We start from the raw sequence: 18,437 nt of genomic DNA, 5'->3' as shown, positions 1-18,437 counted from the left end.
TATATAATATCCCAGCTACCCATACACAGTATTGGGGTACTATAATACATATATAATATCCCAGCTCCCCATACACATAGTATATAATACATATATAATATCCCAGATCCCCATAGACACAGTATAGGGGTACTATAATACATATAGAATATCCCAGCTCTTCATAGACACAGTATAGGGGTACTATAATACATATATAATATCCCAGATCCCCATAGACACAGTATAGGTGTACTATAATACATATATAATATCCCAGCTCCCCATACACACAGTATAGGGGTACTATAATACATATATAATATCCCAGCTCTCCATCCACATAGTATAGGGGTACTATAATACATATATAATATCCCAGCTCTCCATACACATAGTATAGGGGTACTATAATACATATATAATATCCCAGCTCCCCATACACATAGTATAGGGGTACTATAATACATATATAATATCCCAGCTCTCCATCCACATAGTATAGAGGTACTATACTACATATATAATATCCCAGCTCCCCATACACATAGTATAGGGGTACTATACTACATATATAATATCCCAGCTCTCCATCCACATAGTATAGAGGTACTATAATACATATATAATATCCCAGCTCCCCATAGACACAGTATAGGGGTACTATACTACATATATAATATCCCAGCTCTCCATCCACATAGTATAGAGGTACTATAATACATTTATAGTATCCCAGCTCCCCATAGACACAGTATAGGGGTACTATACTACATATATAATATCCCAGCTCCCCATACACATAGTAAAGAGGTACTATAATACATATATAGTATCCCAGCTCTCCATACACATAGTATAGGGGTACTATAATACATATATAATATCCCAGCTCCCCATACACACAGTATAGGGGTACTATAATACATATATAATATCCCAGCTCCCCATACACACAGTATTGGGGTACTATAATACATATATAATATCCCAGCTCTCCATAGACACAGTATAGGGGTTGTGAGAGCAGTTTTAGGGCCTCAATTATGATGGTAATAATGATATGTGAAGGAGTTAAAAAATCTTGGTATTTGCCTTAACAATACATTCAGCATAATCACCAGCTCCAGCCTTGACCTATCTCAAAGACCCCGGATGGAGGCCTAGGACATGGGATAATGGATGATGGCATTGGGAGTACTAGGACATGGGAACAGGAATGATGGCATTGGGAGTATTGGCGCCAGCAAAGATGATAAGAAGAACCCATGATAAGAAGAACCCATAAAAGTGACATGAAGAGAACTAACTAGCTTTGTCAGAAGATTTATATTTACTCAGGAAAATATCAATCTTGTGTTTCTATCCTATAACCAGATCAAACGTTTTTTCATGTATAAATGTATGCCAGAAATAAACGAGCACAGTTCAGTATACATCTTGGCATTGGCATGTCTGTGTCTTGATTACTGATCTCCTGGTTAACCAGCATCTTATCTCACTGATATCTGAAGGGACTTGATAAAGGAGAGGTAAAATTACCCTAACATTACGTGGGGGCTCCAATAGCCGGGATCTCGGACAACCGATACAGATGACAAATAATGCTTGCAGCACCAGCTGGAATCACGGACAGCTCAAACCCGTACGGTGAGTAAATTCAGCTGTGATTTTTTCCACTGATTTACTCTCTGTCCAGCATTCTTGTTGTGTATCTAAAAGCTGTTCATCTGTATATGGTAAGAGAGATTTTCTGAACCCAGATATCTGTTTGAGAGCATAAAAAGCGCTAACTATATGGTTGCATTTAATATATGTCAAAAGTACTCACGATTGTATTTTAATAATTCATTTGGTTATTGTTCAGACTGTTCATGTGCTGTTATACTTAGAAAGCATTCTGATGATACTGTTCTACACTGGAAGCTGTAATTGATAGAACTGTTTTTGAATGTGTTGTGGATGCAAAGCAATATTATTGTATGTTAAATGTGCATTTAAATAAGGATATATATTGCAGCAAAATATAGGGTATTTTTGGTCTCAAGTGTTACTATATTGGCAAGTTAATCACATACCCCTTGAAGGGAAGCCTATCTGTCTGTACAGTATAAAGAAATTACCACCTGGGTTACATAATGAAATTGTAAAAGGATATTCTGGTGATTATGAAATAAGAAAACAAAAATGGTTACAGCTGCAACAGAGATTTGCACAATTGTTATTATTGTTGTTTGATTATATTTCTTTGTATAGTATGCAAATATTTTTCAGCCAGAATAGAAGGAATTAAGAGGTTTTTGAACGGTGGTATTGAGGTATAATTCTCTGTAAAATACAGATAACTGCTATAAGAGTGCATGCGGTAAAGCAACCCAACAGTACAGTATATTCAGAAATTGATCAATTCTGAATACTAGGGTGCACAGGCTAGCAGGGTTGTTGGGTTATAAAACCCAACAAAGGTACAGGAATACAGAGAAGTAAAGAAATTTCTAAAAAAAAATAAAAATAAATCGACAACAAATATTTAAAAACAAATATTTGACAGAGCAGGTTTCCCATTAGAGGGCACACTAGATCCAGAAAAGTGAAAAAGGTTTCAAAACACCAATAAAGCATGGATAAGCAGAAAAGGACAAGCAGATGTGGTTAACATGTGGTATACAGTATCATTAGAGATGAGAAAAAAAAAAAAAAAAAAAAGAAAAGAGAGAATGCACACATAGGTACAGGTGTATTAGACATGCCACCGCCTTATGTGGACCCTACAGCTCCACTGCAGAAACCAGACAATAGACCAGATACACCACCAGTACCTCAACAGGCAGGTCACATAGTACAGTTAGCAGCACAAAAGGGGCATTCGCAATTAGAAACTCATTCAGTGACCCCAGTGGACGCAGGTAACACTCCATCAATCACGTTTCAAACTCCAAGTCAAATCCATTCTCAGTCTGCTAATAATGAAATAAATGATTATCCTGAGAGACAGTGTTTGCAATGTGGAATCTAATGCACCTCCTTGTACAGATAATTCTTACAGGAAAATGTTTACAAGATACCAATGATGGTAAGCCGGTTGAAGGATCACAATATCAGTCCATTAAAGAGAAACAACAAATCAGAGGGTGAGAAGGAGAATAACATTGGAAAAGCAGGTATTGCATTCTCACACTAATATGTATCCAGTCAGAATACAAAGGGTGCCTAACCCAAACTTTGATGCCAATACTGCCGAAGGTGCTAATAATGGGAGTGATGACTCAAATAATTAACAGCAGGGGTTTACAGCAAGCGCACCAGAAGGTGACAGGGGGGCTATTACTCATCCTGCACCCCCTGTAGAAGAAAGAAATACGTATAACTGGTCTTGAATTTCTAGCCAGAGTACAATGGTGGTGTCATAAACAAAAATTAAAAGCACCAGCAGCACTAGACATAACACAGAGAAATGATTCAGTAAGGATGTATTTGGATAAATTAACGACCAGACAAAATGATGGTTTTTCTACAGAAACCCCAGATGGTCAAAGAATGTTGAAAACAAAGTTTTTGAATGGTTTAAAGAATGAGGTAAGAAGCCAACTCTTTACAGTCAGACCTGAGGCATTGTCTATGAAAATGTAATCTTTGCTACAGGTACTTGGAGGACTGGAGGACCAGGAAGCAGAAAAAAAAAGGGAAAAGAATGCCCAAAAGACTCCTCAGGTAACTGTACACCTGGTACAGTGAAAAGGAACATGGCAAGTAAGCCAGCAGCCAAAAGGAACAGAAACAGTAAGTGCAAGACAAAGGAATCAAGGTGAGGACATGACTGGCAGATGTTTTTGATGTGAATTACCAGGTCACATGAAGAAGGACTGCAGGAAATACAAGAAATGGCAGCAGCAGCAAAGAGATGAAGATATGGCTCCCTGTTGTCAACACCTTGCCCAGTTCTTGTAAACACCTCTGAAGAAGGTAAGCTGCCTGGAACTACTGTCCAAATTACACTGCCCACTGGTCAATAATTGGACTGCCTAATTGACACAGGAGCAAGCCAAACAGTATTGAGACACGATCAAGTACCACAAGAATAAGTGACCTCAGATTATGTAACAGCATCAGGGTTGACAGGACAGCCCATACACCTTAAAAAAAAGTAAAAAAAATTGAAGATACAAGTAAACAAAGACTGTACTCCTGTCCCTATAGAGTTTCTCACTTCAAACACTTGTCCTGTAAATCTACTGGGTGCCGACATATTAGTTAATGAGAGCATGCATTAAATACACCCCAGAAGGGATGAAATGCACCAGTCAACTTCCAGACAACATATCTAATCAGGTAGAAGCAGCAGCATAGGTGTTTTTGACACAACCAAGTGAAAACACATCTCAAGATGAGGCACCACTACCACAGTGGCTGAAGGATGTACCTGAGAAAATATGGTCAAAGGGAAAAAACTGATGTGGGACTGTTAAAAGTTGCTCTGGTACAACTTATACTAAAACCTAACACACTACCAATATGTGTTAAACAATATCCTTTGACTTTGTTACAGAATAAAGCAATCACAAAACAATTACAAGAATACCAAGACAAAGGTATAGTAAAGAAATGTCGATGACCTTTCACCACACCTTTATTCCCAGTCAAGGAAAGAGAACAGTAAGAGGGAGGAGTTCCCGAATTCAGGTTAATTCACGATCTCAGAGAAATAAATAAACGACTGGTTGTGAACATACCTATTGTCCCAAACCCACATACCTTGCTGAACCAAATTCCTGTTACATCAATGTGGTTTACAGTTATAGATCTAGCAAATGCTTTCTTTTCTGTACCAATAACTAACGATTCACAGAAAATGCTGGATTTTCTGCATGAAAGAACACAATACTGCTGGATCAGATTGCCCCAGGGAGGAGCCACCAGCCCTTCAGAATTCTCTGAAGCAATGTCAACTGTCTTACAAGGTTGGTTACCTCAATATCCTGAAACTACCTGACTATTGCAGTATGTTGATGACTTATTGATAGCTGCTGATAGTGAACAACAGTGTAAAGAAGAAATTGTTTCTCTACTAACCTTTTTGGCCCAGCAGGACTGCAGAGTGTCCAAATCCAAGCTCCAAGCAGCACAGAAGGTAATTTTCTTAGGACACTGCATTTCAAAGAGTACAATCGATACAACAGGTAAAAACACCTTTCAGCAGCCAGACTCACTAAGTACGAGGTAGCATTGTTAAGTGCTTCACATGTCAAAATCAAACGGTGCACAGTATTAAATCCATTGTTACCCCTAATGTATGAATCTCAAGATTCAAAAGGAGGGAATAATAGTGAAGAACAAGAGCCGTCAGAAGAAAGACATTGTGATAGTGAAGGTGATGACGATGAATTGGGTGAAAATATTAACCACAATTTTTCTTTTTCACATGATTGCCTCGCTCTTATGGATATGGAAGCACAGACTCTTCCAAATGTTATGGACTCTCCCTTGTCTAATGCTGTGTATGTACTTTATGTAGATGGTTCCAGGTATTATGATAACGGATCACCATTTACTGGATACGCAGTGACTACAGAAAATGAAGTAGTTGACTCAGGACCACTATCATCGATACTGTCAGCACAAGCTGCTGAACTGATAGCACTCGCCAAAGCATTGGAATATGCAGAAGGAACCACTGCCAATATCTACACGGATTCCAGGTATGCTTGGGGAGTGACGCAGGACTTTGGTCCAATATGGAAGAGCAGAGATTTCAAGACTTCTAGTGGTAAGGACATACAGCATGCCAATCTAATAAGAGACTTGTTTAGAGCATTGCAATTACCACACAAGGTTGCCGTAATTAAAATACAAGCACATACAAGGAATGAGACTTTTGAAACAAAAGGGAACACATTTGCAGATGCAGAAGCAAAAAAAGGCAGCCAAAAGAAAGCCTGAAAGAGAAGTATACACAGTACAAAATGAAATGCCTGACTACACTGATCTAAAAAAGTATCAACAACAAACAGGACCATTGGAGAAAGAAAGATGGAAACGATTAGGAGCACAAGAAGATTGCACTGGTATGTGGAAACTGAATGATAAACTTTGTCTTCCACAGGTTTTGTTGCCTCCCATGTTACAGATAGCTCATGGACAGCCACACCTGGGGAAGGAACAGATGACTAGCGTGGTCCATCACCATTGGATAGCTCCAGGATTCAATAAAGCTGCTACAGACTATGTTCAGGCCTGCTGGATCTGTGGAACTTCAAATCCAGGAAAAATGGTAAAAACGTCACAAGGTACAACTTCAAAAGCCTTTTATCCTTTTCAAAGACTACAGATAGACTATATACAACTGCCTAAATCTGGAATATATGAATATGTTCTAGTCTGTACATATCTTCTCAGTAAATGACCGGAGACTTGGCCAGTAGCCAAAGCAACAGCAAAAGCAACTGCGTAAAGACTGATTGGTGAGATTGTGTGCAGGTATGGTGTCCCTGAGGTAATTGAATCAGATAGAGGTACACACTTCACAGGGGAAATAATACAACACATAATGACAGATCTAGGCATACAGCAAGCTTTTCATGTGCCATACAGACCACAGGTTAGTGGGTGAGTAGAAAGGTTGAATGGGACATTAAAACTGAAGATTCAGAAAATCATAGCTGAAATAATAAAATAAAAAAAAAACATGCCCAGAATGCCAGCCCCTAGCCTCGTTTAGTGTAAGAACTATGCCAAATAGGAATAGCAAGTTGTCTCCTTATGAAATACTTTTTGGAACACTACCAAAAACAGGGTGTTATTATACACAGCAATTACAACATAAACATGGAGATTTGACTAGCTATATGAAAAGTCTAACTGATCATTTGAACTATTTGCATGTTCTAGCATTTTCTTCACTTCCAGAGCCTGGTTCAGACCTACAGCCGCATAAGCTGAAACCTGGCGATTGGGTGTACTTAAAGAAAACGTGAGGAGAATTTTCGAACCAAGATTCGAGGGTCCGTATCAGGTCTTGTTGACCACGCCCACATCGGTGAAACTCCAGAACCGAGACTCCTGGGTGCACGCATCACACTGCAAGAAGACACTGGTCACACTGGACACAGCATCATGACCAGATACATCCTTTTCATGGTTTATGTAGCTACAGCTACTGCAGCTACTCCAGGATTATTGCAGGCTGACAGAGGAAAATGCACAGGGACTGGATATATACACGAGGAGTTAAGAAAGGCAAACTTAACCATATGTAGGTGGGATATTAATGATCTCTCAGATATAGGAAGAAATGTAACAACGGGGAAGTGTTTTAAAAGTTACTTAGAAAATGGACGGGAGGAGAGTGAGGTGCGAAGAGACTTATTGTGTAGGAACTCTGGAAACATACACCATAAAAACAGAAACGCAAGTGTGTAAATTTATAGTTATGCCTATGATCCTACAGGATGGCAATCTATGGACACCTAAATTCAAAGGACATTACATTGATAAAAAGAATAGGACACATAACCTAGATCTCTGTGATAACACAGACATGGGACCGGTTTGCCCACAACAAACTGCAGTATTTGAACCATGTATGCTACAGCATAACACTAGTGTTTGTGTATGGGCATTACACCCAAAGGAATATGAGACACTAATAGAGGTAGCCCTCAAATGGTCTGCAGTCACATATGATGAAAAAATAATACTAACCTACGGGCTGACCTACCCATTTTCTGGGTGCCTTATGAATATAACCCATTTACAATGGCAAGGGAAAGTGTTGATATTTTATAAGGACCAAATGTCACAGGTAGACAAAATGTTCAAGTATAATAACCTAAGTCTGCCTCAGTTAACCTTAAATATAGAGGAAATAGTAAAAATTATAAATGAAACAATAATGCTGAGTGAACATTTAAAGCAGGTAAACTATACTAACAATCACGCAAAAATGGTCACGGTTATAGAAGGTAATGAATTAAAAGCTTTAGCCACCAAACTGAAGGATGATTTAGAGAAACATTGGTGGGATGTATTTACCGGATCATCTCCATCTATGACTGGTATATTTAACTTACTAGTACACCCACTACTCATTATCACTGTGGTATTGATCATATTGATAGGATGGAACTGGTATATGTCATGTACGTTCAGAAAAGATATTCGGAGATTACAGCAGAGGCATGAAGAAAAGATACTTTTTGAATAAACAGGGGCAGAAGTGCTGATATCTGTACTCGGTCCCGGGTGAATGGTGAAAGATCCTTGGTGTCTCACAAGAGACTGTACAAAAATAGTCTGTGCTGCGTTAGGTGTCACTATTTTAGGCCTCAATATTTTTAACCTTTTTATATATTATTAAAAGGGGGGAGATTGTGAGAGCAGTTTTAGGGCCTCAATTATGATGGTAATAATGATATGTGAAGGAGTTAAAAAATCTTGGTATTTGCCTTAACAATACATTCAGCATAATCACCAGCTCCAGCCTTGACCTATCTCAAAGACCCCGGATGGAGGCCTAGGACATGGGATAATGAATGATAGCATTGGGAGTACTAGGACATGGGAACAGGAATGATGGCATTGGGAGTATTGGCGCCAGCAAAGATGATAAGAAGAACCCATGATAAGAAGAACCCATAAAAGTGACATGAAGAGAACTAACTAGCTTTGTCAGAAGATTTATATTTACTCAGGAAAATATCAATCTTGTGTTTCTATCCTATAACCAGATCAAACGTTTTTTCATGTATAAATGTATGCCAGAAATAAACGAGCACAGCTCAGTATACATCTTGACATTGGCATGTCTGTGTCTTGATTACTGATCTCCTGGTTAACCAGCATCTTATCTCACTGATATCTGAAGGACTTGATAAAGGAGAGGTAAAATTACCCTAACAGGGTACTATAATACATATATAATATCCCAACTCCCCATACACATAGTATTGGGGTACTATACTACAGATATAATATCCAAGCTCCCCATACACACAGTATAGGGGTACTATAATACATATATAATATCCCAGATCCCCATAGACACAGTATAGGGATACTATAATACATATATAATATCCCAGATCCCCATAGACACAGTATAGGGGTACTATAATACATATATAATATCCCAGATCCCCATAGACACAGTATAGGGGTACTATAATACATATATAATATCCCAGCTCTTCATAGACACAGTATAGGGGTACTATAATACATATAGAATATCCCAGCTCTTCATAGACACAGTATAGGGGTACTATAATACATATATAATATCCCAGATCCCCATAGACACGGTATAGGGGTACTATAATACATATATAATATCCCAGCTCTCCATAGACACAGTACAGGGGTACTATAATACATATATAATATCCCAGCTCTCCATAGACACAGTACAGGGGTACTATAATACATATATAATATCCCAGCTCTCTATAGACACAGTATAGGGGTACTATACTACATATATAATATCCCAACTCCTCATACACATAGTATTGGGGTACTATAATACAGATATAATATCCAAGCTCCCCATACACACAGTATTTGGGTACTATAATACATATATAATATCCCAGCTCTTCATAGACACAGTATAAGGGTACTATACTACATATATAATATTCAAGCTCCCCATACACATAGTATAGGGGTACTATAATACAGATATAATATCCCAGCTCCCCATACACACAGTATAGGGGTACTATACTACATATATAATATTCAAGCTCCCCATACACACAGTATAGGGGTACTATAATACATATATAATATCCCAGCTCTCGATAGACACAGTACAGGGGTACTATAATACATATATAATATCCCAGCTCTTCATAGACACAGTATAGGGGTACTATAATACATATATAATATCACAGCTCCCCATACACATAGTATAGGGGTACTATACTACATATATAATATCCCAGCTACCCATACACACAGTATTGGGGTACTATAATACATATATAATATCCCAGCTCCCCATACACACAGTATAGGGGTACTATACTACATATATAATATCCCAGCTACCCATACACAGTATTGGAGTACTATACTACATATATAATATCCCAGCTCCCCATACACATAGTATAGGGGTACTATAATACATATATAATATCCCAGCTCCCCATACACATAGTATATAATACATATATAATATCCCAGATCCCCATAGACACAGTATAGGGGTACTATAATACATATAGAATATCCCAGCTCTTCATAGACACAGTATAGGGGTACTATAATACATATATAATATCCCAGATCCCCATAGACACAGTATAGGTGTACTATAATACATATATAATATCCCAGCTCCCCATACACACAGTATAGGGGTACTATAATACATATATAATATCCCAGCTCTTCATAGACACAGTATAAGGGTACTATACTACATATATAATATTCAAGCTCCCCATACACATAGTATAGGGGTACTATAATACAGATATAATATCCCAGCTCCCATACACACAGTATAGGGGTACTATACTACATATATAATATTCAAGCTCCCCATACACACAGTATAGGGGTACTATAATACATATATAATATCCCAGCTCTCGATAGACACAGTACAGGGGTACTATAATACATATATAATATCCCAGCTCTTCATAGACACAGTATAGGGGTACTATAATACATATATAATATCCCAGCTCCCCATACACATAGTATAGGGGTACTATACTACATATATAATATCCCAGCTACCCATACACACAGTATTGGGGTACTATAATACATATATAATATCCCAGCTCCCCATACACACAGTATAGGGGTACTATACTACATATATAATATCCCAGCTACCCATACACAGTATTGGGGTACTATACTACATATATAATATCCCAGCTCCCCATACACATAGTATAGGGGTACTATAATACATATATAATATCCCAGCTCCCCATACACATAGAATAGGGGTACTATAATACATATAGAATATCCCAGCTCTTCATAGACACAGTATAGGGGTACTATAATACATATATAATATCCCAGATCCCCATAGACACAGTATAGGTGTACTATAATACATATATAATATCCCAGCTCCCCATACACACAGTATAGGGGTACTATAATACATATATAATATCCCAGCTCTCCACAGATACAGTATAGGGGTACTATAATACATATATAATATCCCAGCTCTCCACAGATACAGTATAGGGGTACTATAATACATATATAATATCCCAGCTCTCCATAGACACAGTACAGGGGTACTATAATACATATATAATATCCCAGCTCCCCATACACATAGTATAGGGGTACTATAATACATATATAATATCCCTGTTCCCCATATACATAGTATTGGGGTACTATAATACATATATAATATCCCAACTCCCCATACACATAGTAATGGGGTACTATAATACATATATAATATCCCAGCTCTCCACAGATACAGTATAGGGGTACTATAATACATATATAATATCCCAGCTCTCCACAGATACAGTATAGGGGTACTATAATACATATATAATATCCCAGATCCCCATAGACACAGTATAGGGGTACTATAATACATATATAATATCCCAGCTCTCCATAGACACAGTATAGGGGTACTATAATACATATATAATATCCCAGCTCTCCATAGACACAGTATTGGGGTACTATAATGCATAATATCCCAGCTCTCCATCCACATAGTATAGAGGTACTATAATACATTTATAATATCCCAGCTCCCCATACACATAGTAAAGAGGTACTATAAAACATTTATAATATCCCAGCTCTCCATAGACACAGTATAGGGGTACTATAATACATATATAATATCCCAACTCCCCATACACATAGTATTGGGGTACTATAATACAGATATAATATCCAAGCTCCCCATACACACAGTATAGGGGTACTATAATACATATATAATATCCCAGCTCTTCATAGACACAGTATAGGGGTACTATAATACATATATAATATCCCAGATCCCCATAGACACAGTATAGGGGTACTATAATACATATATAATATCCCAGATCCCCATAGACACAGTATAGGGGTACTATAATACATATATAATATCCCAGCTCTCCATAGACACAGTATAGGGGTACTATAATACATAAATAATATCCCAGCTCTCCATAGACACAGTACAGGGGTACTATAATACATATATAATATCGCAGCTCTCCATAGACACAGTATTGGGGTACTATAATGCATATATAATATCCCAGCTCTCCATCCACATAGTATAGAGGTACTATAATACATTTATAATATCCCAGCTCCCCATACACATAGTAAAGAGGTACTATAATACATTTATAATATCCCAGCTCTCCATAGACACAGTATAGGGGTACTATAATACATATATAATATTCCAACTCCCCATACACACAGTATAGGGGTACTATAATACATATATAATATCCCAGCTCTTCATAGACACAGTATAGGGGTACTATAATACATATAGAATATCCCAGCTCTTCATAGACACAGTATAGGGGTACTATAATACATATATAATATCCCAGATCCCCATACACATAGTATAGGGGTACTATACTACATATATAATATTCAAGCTACCCATACACACAGTATTGGGGTACTATAATACATATATAATATCCCAGCTACCCATACACACAGTATAGGGGTACTATACTACATATATAATATCCCAGCTACCCATACACAGTATTGGGGTACTATACTACATATATAATATCCCAGCTCCCCATACACATAGTATAGGGGTACTATAATACATATATAATATCCCAGCTCCCCATACACATAGTATAGGGGTACTATAATACATATATAATATCCCAGATCCCCATAGACACAGTATAGGGGTACTATAATACATATAGAATATCCCAGCTCTTCATAGACACAGTATAGGGGTACTATAATACATATATAATATCCCAGATCCCCATAGACACAGTATAGGTGTACTATAATACATATATAATATCCCAGCTCCCCATACACACAGTATAGGGGTACTATAATACATATATAATATCCCAGCTCTCCACAGATACAGTATAGGGGTACTATAATACATATATAATATCCCAGCTCTCCATAGACACAGTACAGGGGTACTATAATACATATATAATATCCCAGCTCCCCATACACATAGTATAGGGGTACTATAATACATATATAATATCCCTGTTCCCCATATACATAGTATTGGGGTACTATAATACAGATATAATATCCAAGCTCCCCATACACACAGTATTTGGGTACTATAATACATATATAATATCCCAGCTCTAGACACAGTATTTGGGTACTATACTACATATATAATATTCAAGCTCCCCATACACACAGTATAGGGGTACTATAATACATATATAATATCCCAGCTCCCCATACACACAGTATAGGGGTACTATACTACATATATAATATTCAAGCTCCCCATACACACAGTATAGGGGTACTATAATACATATATAATATCCCAGCTCTCGATAGACACAGTACAGGGGTACTATAATACATATATAATATCCCAGCTCTTCATAGACACAGTATAGGGGTACTATAATACATATATAATATCCCAGCTCCCCATACACATAGTATAGGGGTACTATACTACATATATAATATTCAAGCTACCCATACACATAGTATAGGGGTACTATAATACATATATAATATCCCAGCTCCCCATACACATAGTATAGGGGTACTATAATACATATATAATATCCCAGATCCCCATAGACACAGTATAGGGGTACTATAATACATATAGAATATCCCAGCTCTTCATAGACACAGTATAGGTGTACTATAATACATATATAATATCCCAGCTCCCCATACACACAGTATAGGGGTACTATAATACATATAGAATATCCCAGCTCTCCACAGATACAGTATAGGGGTACTATAATACATATATAATATCCCAGCTCCCCATACACATAGTATAGGGGTACTATAATACATATATAATATCCCTGTTCCCCATATACATAGTATTGGGGTACTATAATACATATATAATATCCCAACTCCCCATACACATAGTAATGGGGTACTATAATAAAGATATAATATCCAAGCTCCCCATACACACAGTATAGGGGTACTATAATACATATATAATATCCCAGCTCCCCATAGACACAGTATAGGGGTACTATAATACATATATAATATACCAGATCCCCATAGACACAGTATAGGGGTACTATAATACATATATAATATCCCAGATCCCCATAGACACAGTATAGTGGTACTATAATACATATATAATATCCCAGCTCTCCATAGACACAGTATAGGGGTACTATAATACATATATAATATCCCAGCTCTCCATAGACACAGTACAGGGGTACTATAATACATATATAATATCCCAGCTCTCCATAGACACAGTACAGGGGTACTATAATGCATATATAATATCCCAGCTCTCCATCCACATAGTATAGAGGTACTATAATACATTTATAATATCCCAGCTCCCCATACACATAGTAAAGAGGTACTATAATACATTTATAATATCCCAGCTACCCATACACAGTATTGGGGTACTATAATACAGATATAATATCCAAGCTCCCCATACACACAGTATAGAGGTACTATAATACATATATAATATCCCAGCTCTTCATAGACACAGTATAGGGGTACTATAATACATATAGAATATCCCAGCTCTTCATAGACACAGTATAGGGGTACTATAATACATATATAATATCCCAGATCCCCATAGACACGGTATAGGGGTACTATAATACATATATAATATCCCAGCTTTCCATAGACACAGTACAGGGGTACTATAATACATATATAATATCCCAGCTCTCCATAAACACAGTACAGGGGTACTATAATACATATATAATATCCCAGCTCTCTATAGACACAGTATAGTGGTACTATACTACATATATAATATCCCAACTCCTCATACACATAGTATTGGGGTACTATAATACAGATATAATATCCAAGCTCCCCATACACACAGTATTTGGGTACTACAATACATATATAATATCCCAGGTCTTCATAGACACAGTATAAGGGTACTATACTACATATATAATATTCAAGCTCCCCATACACACAGTATAGGGGTACTATAATACATATATAATATCCCAGCTCCCCATACACACAGTATAGGGGTACTATACTACATATATAATATTCAAGCTCCCCATACACACAGAATAGGGGTACTATAATACATATATAATATCCCAGCTCTTCATAGACACAGTATAGGGGTACTATAATACATATATAATATCCCAGCTCCCCATACACATAGTATTGGGGTACTATACTACATATATAATATCCCAGCTACCCATACACACAGTATTGGGGTACTATAATACATATATAATATCCCAGCTCCCCATACACACAGTATAGGGGTACTATACTACATATATAATATTCAAGCTCCCCATACACACAGTATAGGGGTACTATAATACATATATAATATCCCAGCTCTCGATAGACACAGTACAGGGGTACTATAATACATATATAATATCCCAGCTCTTCATAGACACAGTATAGGGGTACTATAATACATATATAATATCCCAGCTCTTCATAGACACAGTATAGGGGTACTATAATACATATATAATATCCCAGCTCCCCATACACATAGTATAGGGGTACTATACTACATATATAATATTCAAGCTACCCATACACACAGTATTGGGGTACTATAATACATATATAATATCCCAGCTACCCATACACACAGTATAGGGGTACTATACTACATATATAATATCCCAGCTACCCATACACAGTATTGGGGTACTATACTACATATATAATATCCCAGCTCCCCATACACATAGTATAGGGGTACTATAATACATATATAATATCCCAGCTCCCCATACACATAGTATAGGGGTACTATAATACATATATAATATCCCAGATCCCCATAGACACAGTATAGGGGTACTATAATACATATAGAATATCCCAGCTCTTCATAGACACAGTATAGGGGTACTATAATACATATATAATATCCCAGATCCCCATAGACACAGTATAGGTGTACTATAATACATATATAATATCCCAGCTCCCCATACACACAGTATAGGGGTACTATAATACATATATAATATCCCAGATCCCCATAGACACAGTATAGGTGTACTATAATACATATATAATATCCCAGCTCTAATCAGATACAGTATAGGGGTACTATAATACATATATAATATCCCAGCTCTCCATACACATAGTATAGGGGTACTATAATACATATATAATATCCCTGTTCCCCATATACATAGTATTGGGGTACTATAATACATATATAATATCCCAACTCCCCATACACATAGTAATGGGGTACTATAATACAGATATAATATCCAAGCTCCCCATACACACAGTATAGGGGTACTATAATACATATATAATATCCCAGCTCCCCATAGACACAGTATAGGGGTACTATAATACATATATAATATACCAGATCCCCATAGACACAGTATAGGGGTACTATAATACATATATAATATCCCAGATCCCAATAGACACAGTATAGGGGTATTATAATACATATATAATATCCCAGCTCTCCATAGACACAGTATAGGGGTACTATAATACATATATAATATCCCAGCTCTCCATAGACACAGTACAGGGGTACTATAATACATATATAATATCCCAGCTCTCCATAGACACAGTATTGGGGTACTATAATGCATATATAATATCCCAGCTCTCCATACACATAGTAAAGAGGTACTATAATACATTTATAATATCCCAGCTACCCATACACAGTATTGGGGTACTATAATACATATATAATATCCCAGCTCTTCATAGACACAGTATAGGGGTAATATAATACATATAGAATATCCCAGCTCCTCATAGACACAGTATAGGGGTACTATAATACATATATAATATCCCAGATCCCCATAGACACGGTATAGGGGTACTATAATACATATATAATATCCCAGCTCTCCATAGACACAGTACTGGGGTACTATAATACATATATAATATCCCAGCTCTCCATAGACACAGTACAGGGGTACTATAATACATATATAATATCCCAGCTCTCTATAGACACAGTATAGGGGTACTATACTACATATATAATATCCCAACTCCTCATACACATAGTATTGGGGTACTATAATACATATATAATATTCAAGCTCCCCATACACACAGTATAGGGGTACTATAATACATATATAATATCCCAGCTCCCCATACACACAGTATAGGGGTACTATACTACATATATAATATTCAAGCTCCCCATACACACAGAATAGGGGTACTATAATACATATATAACATCCCAGCTCTTCATAGACACAGTATAGGGGTACTATAATACATATATAATATCCCAGCTCCCCATACACATAGTATAGGGGTACTATACTACATATATAATATCCCAGCTACCCATACACACAGTAGTGGGGTACTATAATACATATATAATATCCCAGCTCCCCATACACACAGTATAGGGGTACTATACTACATATATAATATCCCAGCTACCCATACACAGTATTGGGGTACTATAATACATATAAAATATCCCATCTCCCCATACACACAGTATTGGGGTACTATACTACATATATAATATCCCAGCTCCCCATACACATAGTATAGGGGTACTATAATACATATAAAATATCCCATCTCCCATACACACAGTATTGGGGTACTATACTACATATATAATATCCCAGCTCCCCATACACATAGTATAGGGGTACTATAATACATATATAATATCCCAGCTCCCCATACACATAGTATAGGGGTACTATACTACATATATAATATCCCTGTTCCCCATATACATAGTATTGGGGTACTATAATACATATATAATATCCCAACTCCCCATACACATAGTATTGGGGTACTTGAATACATATAGACTATCCCAGCTCCCCATACACACAGTATAGGGGTACTATAATACATATAGAATATCCCAGCTCCCCATACACACAGTATAGGGGTACTATAATACATATAGACTATCCCAGCTCTCCATAGACACAGTATAGGGGTACTATAATACATATAGAATATCCCAGCTCCCCATACACACAGTATAGGGGTACTATAATACATATATAATATCCCAGCTCTCCATACACAGTATTGGGGTACTATACTACATATATAATATCCCAGCTCCCCATACACATAGTATAGGGGTACTATAATACATATATAATATCCCAGCTCCCCATACACACAGTATAGGGGTACTATACTACATATATAATATTCAAGCTCCCCATACACACAGAATAGGGTACTATAAT

This window comes from Mixophyes fleayi, chromosome 10 (assembly GCF_038048845.1).
Source record: "Mixophyes fleayi isolate aMixFle1 chromosome 10, aMixFle1.hap1, whole genome shotgun sequence".
NCBI classification, from domain to species: domain Eukaryota; kingdom Metazoa; phylum Chordata; class Amphibia; order Anura; family Limnodynastidae; genus Mixophyes; species Mixophyes fleayi.
Note: the sequence above shows the minus strand (reverse complement) of the source record.